The 6,000-nt window shown below is 39.9% G+C and overlaps 1 long non-coding RNA gene across 1 annotated transcript in view; it reads right to left on the bottom strand.

Moving 5' to 3' along the window:
• Window positions 1-892: 892 nt before the first annotated feature.
• Window positions 893-6,000, bottom strand: part of LOC108236499 — a 55,452-nt gene continuing 50,344 nt past the window's right edge. The window contains exons 3-4 of the long non-coding RNA XR_001808600.3: window positions 4,213-4,338; window positions 893-3,049 (exon numbers count right to left, since the gene is read on the bottom strand). This is a non-coding gene — a long non-coding RNA (uncharacterized LOC108236499). The remainder of the gene's footprint in view (window positions 3,050-4,212; window positions 4,339-6,000) is intronic.

The raw sequence follows: 6,000 nt of genomic DNA, 5'->3' as shown, positions 1-6,000 counted from the left end.
TTCAGTATTAGAGTAACTTCATTCATGAAATAAAAAGTTTAATAAGTGTTTAATTGAAAAGAATCCTAAACAATTCACATTGTAGGAGTGTGTGTCCGTGAACAGTAGTGTAAGGTGTGCTTGTGTCTCCATCCAAATGATAAAAACATAGTTTAACCAAAACTAATTTTACATGTCAACAAGGTTTGTAGCAAGTGTGTGAGATCAACACAATGTGATTAGGTCTAAAATAGACAGAGAGAGAAAGATATACTATAATGCTCCGACTTTATTAGTCCCATTTTACCTGAAGGCCTATTTTAGTTGAATTCACTATTCTGTTTAATAAAACCTCATGAAGGCCACAAAAGTTGGTTTACTTTTTAAGTTTTCAAAGGTATTGTAAGTTTTACGTAAATGCAGTGCCACCGGTGATAAAAAGGACTTCTCATCTCTTCTGTCACACACGCACAGACTACTCAGATGGCAAAATTTCTACCCTGCAAACCCCCTCCCCTCCCCCCACATCCCGGCAATCACTTTCAGCCATTCCCGCCCCAGCTGGGTGATGAGAAACAATGAATTTATATCTGACGTGTTGTCATTCTTTTCTCTTTACTACACAGAGTTCTGTGCTTCACTCTCTCCTCTCTGCTGCCGTACCATTGGTTGTTGGTAAATGGACTAAAGCGCCACTCAATAGGCTGATGCACTCCGTCAAGGCGAGGGGGCTTGACCTTTCCTGGCGTGGGGAAACGCAATTCATATCGGCCCCAGACCAGCTGCCCGCTAAACGAACATCTCATCCAATTTCCAGACGCCTGCAACACAAAAAAACAAGAGCGAGGTGTGTGCGTGTGTGTTGGGTGCTGGGTAGACTGAGGGGTGGTGGCGGGGGGGTGGGGGTTAGAGGGAGAGGGGCTTGTGGGCAGGGAAGTCCTGATGGATTTTAGATTGGTTTCTCAATTTCTCTTCACTCCGGAGAGGTGGGGGGAGAAATGAGACAAAGAGGAAAAACAAACACCAAATGCTCAAACACACACTCACACACACACACACACACACTGGCACACACACAGAGGCAAACTTGGAAAAAGAAAGTCACTTAGCCTGATCCGTTGATTTACTGATTATTTATTTACTTGTTGAGGTGTTTATTATTCCAGGTTGTTAAATGATTTTATGGGTTATGACTTGATATAACTAACTGCATCCTATTTTTTTCTTAGTGCCTCTAAATCATCAACACCAGACAGACTATTAATGACAGACCACCAGGAGAGATGGTAACTGAGGAGACAGCATTCCCTCAGGACTTAACTCCTGACAAACACACAAACAAGAAAATAAATATACAAAAAAAAAAATAAAGGAAAACACAACCAGGAACACAATCAACTCCTCACAAGTCCTGACACGTGCACACTCATACTTGGAGACACAAAAAGTGTGCAGAGTGGTTCACGTAACACTTGGTGGCTTTTAAAGCAGGATCATTTATTCAGCAGGAGAGGTTGTTGCAGTGCTGCAGAAAGGCTGAGTAAATTAGATGTAGGATTTGTCATCATATACACATGCAATGTAAGACAAGTGATGCAACGCAAGCAAACTGTCTGAGAGAGAAATGAGGATCTGCTCAAAAACCGGGTCTATTTTATGTGTGGGCCTGTGTGTCTATATGATATGCATAAAACAAGCACACTTACAATAATTAAAACAAAAGTGACTCGTGCATCACAGCTACTTCCTTCATAACACCACCGTGGATTTTCTTTTCATTCTGAACTGAGGACTGGTGCATTCATTTTATAATTCTATACACTGCATGGACAATAATTTCTGTACAAATATACGCCATTCTTTAGGTTTCATTCTTTTTTCATTGTTGACGCTTGAATAAATTTTTAATGCAATATATATTATTCATCACAAACTAGCTTCATTGATTGAGTGGAAATAATATGATATAAATTTCCCTTTTGTTACGCCTGAGTTACATTTTACCATTTGCTACGAGGGATGTCAAAGACCTTGGTAGCTGACATGGAAGAGGGTTTTTTACAAAGACAGAGCTATACGAGACAGATGTGCATACACAGGCTCACACACAGTCATGGGGAGGTAAACAAATCCCACTTATTGGAGCTAGAGTTATGCCGTGGGCAACAAACTAATCATGGCTCTGCTGTATGAGCATGTTTTTTTTAGATAAACAACTGGTGTTGGTAATTTGGCACAAATCCTTTGGACAAAGCGGTGTGTAAGCAGAGTGGTCTTAAACTGTGAGTGTACCAAATGAACCATACAGCAGCACAAAGTAACATACAGACTCGTGGTGCCCGAGGTCTCTTGGGTGCCTTGCAGCTCCCCATAGCCCTATTTCTGTCTGCCAATGCCTGCATGGCACTGTTAGGCTTGGTCCAATTAAACCTATTTAGCGAGCCTTCAGCCTTGGGAGCACCAGGGACTCACAGACATGTGTCTTCCTTACTGATAGAAAGATACTTCATGTGATATGATGTAACTGTTCAACATTTGAGTGAAATATGCACTTCACATACTCTGACTTAAAGTTTATTATTATTACTGAAGTATCCTTGTTAGCTGTTTGAGGGGTTTTGTCCTCATTGCTCCCTTCATTCTTGAGGGTATTGATGGGTGGGATGTGGGCTGGCTACAAGGATAGTGATCAAATTTCCTACACCCCACAAAAGCAAACACAGCTAGTCGGCAGTGTGTGCCGTGCATCCCTGGAGTCCAACTGCTGCTCTGAAACCAATTTAGCAGCCCATGCTGCATGAAGTAAACCTCTGCCCCCTCCCTCTTTTCTTCTATCCATCCATCCCTCCCTCCCTCTGCTCTCCCTTCTGTGTCTACTCAGTTTTCTCCCAAGGTGTCACTCTTTGGGAAACAGGGAGGCAGGAAAGGGTGGGAGAATTTGGGCAACAGAAGGGGGGAAAGAGGGAGGAAAGGCTTCTCTTCTTTCCGAAATCATGCTCTGGATCAGTCTGGAGAGGCCCGGCATGTTTGGATTGGCATGGCGGCTGGCAGACGATAGAAGGAGGTGGAGCTGGAAGAGAGTTATAAATAAACATTTCAACAGGGCTGCGGAGAGGTGTCGGCAGGCCTCAGGCCACAGACCTTGCACGGGCTCACTGGCGCCCCTCCAGGTCACATTACACAAGTAAACTGCCACATGAAAAAAAAACACTATTCGTACGTGTTTTCATGATTGTGTGTGTGTGTGTGCGTGCGTGTGTGTGTGTGTGCCAAAGAGGGAGCCAAAAAGAGAAGAAACTTGAGAGGGTGGGGTGTGAGTTACTATAGTAGCAAACTCAATGAAAAGCCCGTTGCAAGCCAACCTCAACATAATGAGAGAATTAGAATAATGTCTCATAAAAAATGAAAAAAATGTTCCATTTGCACTTTGCTCCCCGAAGATGTTGGTTTTTGAAGGAAAACAAAATCATTCATCTCCAGACATTTAACATTAAAATTTTAAAATTGTCTTTTGTTGCCTTTGTGTGTTATTACATCGCTGAATATTCAGAAACTTCACAGTCTCCTGCGAATAAAACAATGAAAGCATGAACAACTATTGCACAATTCATGTAAGATGGTGTTTTAATTTTTTACTAATATTAGTACAATGTAACTTGGCACATTTACTCAAAGAGCTGCGCTTAAAAATAATATATTTGAGATACATTTACAGTACTTCCTGTATGACACATTTTATATGTTCTCCACTACACTTTTAAGGGAAATGTTTTTTACTTCACTACATTTATCTGACAGCTATAGTTACTCTTACAGTAAAATGACCTTTTAAATTATGAAAGGTAATTTGCTAAATAATCAATTTGTGTAAATGAAAAAGAACATGCAAGAATTTGTCCTAAATTAACACTATTTATTGCATATTAAGTAAAACTAAAAGGCATTATATAGCAACAGGGTGAAAACAGTCCTAGGAATCAGAACAAATGGGCTGTACTTAGTTCCTTTTTACCCAACCTCAAAGCTGGGCACAGGACTCAGAAGTTCTTGGCAACCACACTAGAGCTCTGCACTTCAAGTATTTGTTTTGAAATGTCAAAAATGGTATCACTGTACGATGTGGCCCAAAGAAAGTTTATGGGAATGTTACGTTGTGCATCTCCATTTACAGTTCGGAGTGTGTTGGGTTGCATGCCTCACAAAACTAAAGAAAATCTATACAATTCTACTCACTATGGTGTGTGACTTTTGTGCACAAACTTCTTTGTCCATTATAAACTCCGCTTCCATGAAGGTTTTCCACTCAATCAGGCCTCAGCGGTCGCCTCAAGCTACCCGGCTGAAGGGCAGATCTCACAGCTAGAAAAAGAGACATTTTGGTTTCATGGTTACTTATCGCAGGCAAAAAATTTTGGTTAAGTTTTGTCAAAGAGAATTGATGCTTTTGGCTTGAGCTCTCCACATCTGTGCTCCGCAGGAGTTATCTCAAGACCTCGCTGCAACTTTTACGCAGAAAAAAATGAGGTATGATGATATTTTGCTGGTTATTGAGTGGATGAGTCATAGAACAGTAAAATGGAAAGAAAAAAAGTTTGTAGAAAATCTGTGATTGAGTAACATTTTTGTGGCTGCACTATTATTGCAGCGAACTTTTGGACTTCTTGAACACATTAAGGCTTTCATGATAATAAATCTTTGGTTGAAAAGCTGTACCGATAAAACACAATTTAAAAGAGCTAAAAGACGAGCTAAAAACTATGAAGAGGGATGGTGGGCTACATCCAGCTGCATTTTTGAATTAGGATGAAAGGAGGGAAAACGAAGAGGATGGAAAGAGTCAAAAGCGAAAAGAACTCACTGGAAAATATAGACCACTGAATTCTATGAAGTCAGAGGAAGCCTATCTCTTTTTGACTTAGCTGTGGTTTTGCTCCACAATTTACTATAAAAACCTGGCAAAGTCCACAGGGGCTAGTTAGTAGATCCCACTGATATGACTGGACTTGGGTGGCTTCACCACATGCTTGGCCAGGGGTGAAGTAACGTATAAACAGTAGAAAGCTTGTGTCTGTGTGTGTTTTTGTGTTTGTGTGCTTGGAAGAGAGATGTTCATCCACCTGTGGTATAAAAACACAGCCTAAATAACAACAGGCACTTTTGACCCTCTGGCAGTTTTAGGTTTAGACAAGATGCAGAATATACCTTTTAACCCCAAGAAAAGAAAAATCACTGTTTCATCTAAATAACACCTGACCTTGAAGTCAAAAGTCAATGTTCTGGTTTAACAAAAAACATGAAACAACAACAAAAAAAAAAAATCAATTGATCTCACTCGTTTCACTTAGAGTTAGGAAGGCGTGCATTTAAGGGATAGTTCAGATCTTTTAAAATGAGGTTTCAGTGAAAAGGGTAACAAATAACCTCACTTTAGAAAAAAAGAGTGAAGTTCTGAATGAACTGAGAAGATCACAGCTAGTCTGAGCGGGGCCAAGACCAAAGTGGACCGTTGCTGTCCTATAACAGTCCCAACCTTAGTTTATCTGATTGGTATATTAAAAATCTTAACATGAAAGTCAGTTTTGGATTACGGGCTTATGACAGAAATATAGTGATTTTTCTCCTGGAAGTGCTATAGCTGGCTGCTGTTGTCATTACTTGCATTTGCAGATATCACAGCATTTCATTTAAATAACTCTAAGTAACTGACAATGAGGTGAATTTTAAAAATGGGTGTGCATAAACCTTCTTGAAAATTTTCAGATTGGAGTTGTACAACGGCAGGAAACCATTTGATTTTTGAAAGGCTGTTAGCATGTCAGTCTATTCAGACATAAACAATTTCTCCAAAATTAGATAATTCAAATAGCTATCTACAACACATAATATATTAATTGTTCCAAACCTTTCCACAGAATCCACTTTAAAGGATCCGAAATATGTTTTTCCAAAAAAATCCTAACAATTGCACAAATAATACAAAAAGCTGCTTCTTTGCTCCATGAGTTAAAAGAAAGTGTCAAA

The sequence above is a fragment of the Kryptolebias marmoratus genome, linkage group LG1 (genome assembly GCF_001649575.2).
Source record: "Kryptolebias marmoratus isolate JLee-2015 linkage group LG1, ASM164957v2, whole genome shotgun sequence".
Lineage (NCBI taxonomy): Eukaryota > Metazoa > Chordata > Actinopteri > Cyprinodontiformes > Rivulidae > Kryptolebias > Kryptolebias marmoratus.
This window is presented reverse-complemented; position numbering and strand designations above follow the sequence as displayed.